The sequence below is a fragment of the Lactuca serriola genome, chromosome 8 (assembly GCF_051521515.1).
Source record: "Lactuca serriola cultivar US96UC23 chromosome 8, Lser_US96UC23_V15, whole genome shotgun sequence".
Lineage (NCBI taxonomy): Eukaryota > Viridiplantae > Streptophyta > Magnoliopsida > Asterales > Asteraceae > Lactuca > Lactuca serriola.
In genome coordinates, this window is record NC_136415.1 from 121067992 (window position 1) to 121072376 (window position 4385).

Consider the following 4385-nt stretch of genomic DNA (forward strand, 5'->3'; position numbering starts at 1 on the left):
ATTTAGTTTTGCTTGGGGGCAAGCAAAAGTCAAGTGTGGGGTATTTTCATATGTGCATAATTAGTTAATTATTTAATATATATTCTTAGTTATTTTTGATTAATTATGAGAATAATGTGGACAAAAGGTACTTAAAATGTTGAGAATTGTGTTTTCAGTCCAAAAGATATGCTTGGATGCAAAAGGGAGAAAAGGAGAGCGAGTGAAGATTAAAGAGTGAAAGAAGGAGATCTACTCGGCAAGTAGATCGACCCTACTCGGCGAGTGCACGACGATATGCCAGAAGATAACTACAACTGCTAATTCAAGACGGATTTGTATGGACCTACTCGGCGAGTTAATTCTGCTACTCGCCGAGTACCCCCTGTTTGGGATATCTATAAAAGACGAATCCTTATTCCAGGAGGAGGCACTCCTGGCGATTTTTGAAGGATTAGCTGCGACTAAAAGGTTCAGAAGGCGCTAAGGAACCCTAAGCTTCAAGAGTTGGAAGAATTCAAGCAATTAGGTTAATTCTACCACTTAGACTTAGGAATTAAACATGTTTGCTTTCATAAACTTTGTTTTTATGCTTGTTTCTACTGCAACTATGAGCTAAACTCGTTTTTGTTTCTGTTTGGGGAATACCAAAGAACTCCTATGGTTTAATTATTGATTCTTGTTTAATTGTCTATTGGTGATTTATTAAATTAAGTTTGTTAAAGAACCTTATGTATTAATCACTACTATTTTCTGTTAATTGGAAGGCAATTAGGTTGCATGAACATCACTTAATTGTTAACCTCATATGTCTATGTGAATGCTAAAACGTATGCTTGGAAGTAATGAGTATGAAACTAAGATTAATAAGAAAATAGGAAGATTAATGTGTGAGCTTGTTTGAGAAACCATCAACAAGAGGTTAATTGAATTAATAACTTAATTGACCATTACAAATCTTATTTAATCCAAATAATTAATCTAGGGAATTAATTAGTTTAAACACTTGATCAATGCTTAAATTAGTTAATTGTCTAAGGGTTAGGAGTAATGAACATGAACCTAACTATTATCATTGGTAACCAATAGCAATTAATCCACCTTAACTTAAATAACCATAGGAGTGAATTGGTTGAACCTAAATAGAAACATCTTTATCAAATTTGGTGAATAGTTGTTGCTTTAGTTAATTAGTTAATTTAGTTTGTTTAAGTTTCTAGTCTTGCAAAACTAGAGAAAAACCCTTTACTTTTATTATTTGTTTTAGTTAAAATTAGCTATTAGTTTAATTGTCCGTTCCCTGAGTTCGATACCTTACTTATCAATCTATACCACTTAAAGACAGGTTCATTGCCTTTGTGTGCTCAAATTACTAATAAAAAGTAGGGATAAAACTAGTTGAATTTACACACATCAGTAGGGCTATTCATATGTTGCAAATCCAATCAATGAAATTGGACCCATCGAAGATGACCCTTCCACAAATAATCATGAGAGAGGAGGAGTTGGAGTTGGAGCCAGAAGCATTGGTAGACATCTGAAAAAGAAGAACAAGTTTTATTAAATATAAACTCCTTAATATAACACCCAAATGAAATATTAAGGCTAGGACCCAACACAATAGTTCACAATTCAGAAAAGGTATGCCGTAATCTAATTGCAAATTATTTGAAGGTAGGTAAATAACGATTTACCAATTTCACCACTCAAAAACGAAATTTAAAAGAATTAAGTTTTATGAAATTCCTAGATCTTTTGAGGTTCATTGAACTTTTTCAATAACATGTTTAATCTCGATTATGCCCTTCAAGTTTGTGACTGGGATACCGAGGACCACAAACAAGGTGTGAATAACCATGCAAATATGTGTGGTACCCTCGATGTCATTTACCACCTAATCAACGTGCCGGTTAGCCACACACACTCCATTGATCTATGATAATTCTTGAACTATCCTTCGCTACCCTTGTTAGTCTAAATTAGTGTGTTAGTTAACCACACACGCTCCACTAACGACTTGGCAAGGTGTAAAGTGCAATTTCATGGAATAACACCATTTTCACATTTTCCCCAAAGTAACTAAGATTGAAAAATTTTGAAAAACATTTAGTTACTTTATAATTATCAATACACTTATTAATGAGGGAATCAATGTCCTATCCTACCTGTTCGGCTAATGACCCTCCACTAGTCAAGGAAGCAGTGAGTGAGAGTGGACACCCATTCAATTGCCATTTTATAGGCAATTTCCTTATACCCCCTTATAGAACAGCTTCGTGAATAAGGTCTACTAATGGTAAGACGGACTCATTTTATACATATATATATATATATATATATATATATATATATATATATATATATATAAATTAAGTTTTGATATTATAAAAGTATAAGGGTTAAATTTTAAACTTTTAAAGCTCTAGGGTTTAGAATTTAAATATTTCAAAATTAAAACTTTTTAATCAAGTTTTAAATTCCAAAACTTGAGGGAAAATTTTGAAACTTTTCAAAAAACATTTAAATCAAAATTATAACACATAAATTAATCACATAATTTATCCTTATCACATAATTTGACCTAATCCATTTTATTTGGTAAGATAATTCAAATCAAATTCTACTAATAATTAATTTATCACATAATCTAGTAATTATCTTAAAATTTGACAGTTATCTTTCAATTAGATGAGGATGTTCATTACCATATCAGAAAATTCGATTTTAATCAGTAAAATCAAATTATGGTAATGATCCTAATCTAAGTTGGGCCTGAAATCTGAAAAATCTGCCAACAGACAAGTCAACTCGTCGAGTCGGGGCATGGACTCATCAATTTGGCCCAACTCGTCGAGTTCACTATGAACTCGTTGCGTTCATGCTACAGTTTCCGGAATTCGATTTGTTCCAGCTTTGAACAATTAACCATAACATCAAATATAATAGAAAAAACACCCTAAGCCCTGATACCAATGATGAGTTTTGAACACTACAACATTCCTATGGTGCACATGCAACCCTAATGCTTTGGATCTAGGTTTTTCTCAAGTTATACATGCACATTAATTATCCAAAGCATAAACTCTAGTCTAGCATACAATTTTCGAAATTGATGACTTAAACATAGTTAGAAGAATACCTTTTCTTGTAGCTTGTTTATCTTGACCTTCAAGAGCTTAGTGTTTCAATTGTTGCACCTCTAATGGAGTCACAAACACCAAGTAGCAATGGAAGAATATGAGAGAGTTGTGGGAGGCTCTAAAAGTCGGCTAGGGTTTCTACGATAGCATAGGTGCCGATTTTGGGAGCCATAGGGTTCCTTTTATAGTTGAGGTTGCTAGGGTTTTCAACTTGGAAATCCTAATTCCCTTGCTTAGGCTCTAAGAAACTCATGGATCCCCATATGGAAGCCTTTGTCGAAAACTCTATGGGCAACCCATAGATTTTCGTCCACCCTATTACCAATAGAATCCATTAGCCCACACTACAATTATTACCGATTTACATAATCAGTGACCGTGAATTTAATCGGTATCTTTTGATCACTAAATTAATTCCAAATTAATTTTGGATCAATACTAATTTAATAATATGATTTCTCAATTAATATATTATTCTTATAGTATATTAATAAATCACAATTAACCTCTTTCTCCATTATTCATCCTATCAAATTGCTATGTTGAAGGCAACCCAAAAGGACTATGCAATTATTGGGTCAAGTACATATCAGTTATAAGGGCTTAGACACCTAATCCAACAAATATTCCACTTACAAAAAGTTTTTCAATTAATTACACTATACGTAAACTCATTGAATCAAATTTTGCGAGCCAAAATCTTCACGTACAAATCAGCATACCTACAAAAGTCTTGTATTATAACCGGAGTCTCCAGTAAGTGAGCGTGATAGCTGTGTATAGATCTATACGGGACTGACAATCCCGCACCTAAGCTGCTTGCAACAGCTAGACCAGAAGGTCTGGGTTAACAAATGTCATAACATTTCGACGCCTGAAGAACATCGTAACGGGCCATCTATGTCGTTAGCACGGTTATAATAACTCACATGAGGAAACAACGATACATATAGTTTATAGGGATACATTCACTCAAACGGTTTTATAAAGAAAGGCTTTCAACTCTACATACAAACACTTATGAAATCACCAACTTAATTGTTGACACTCTTTCAAAACTACTTGTATTCTTAGGTAATCACTAAAACAGGTAACTACCAGCTTTTGAGGATGGGACGCTAAGGCGTCAGACAAAAAAAATTTATCATCAAATTGTAATTGATTTTGCAACATGTAACTCATGAAACAATATAACCTTTTCAATTATATTTATGATGGTTGTGTTTGCTTTGGTCACTATTATTCTCTATGTTATGATACAATACA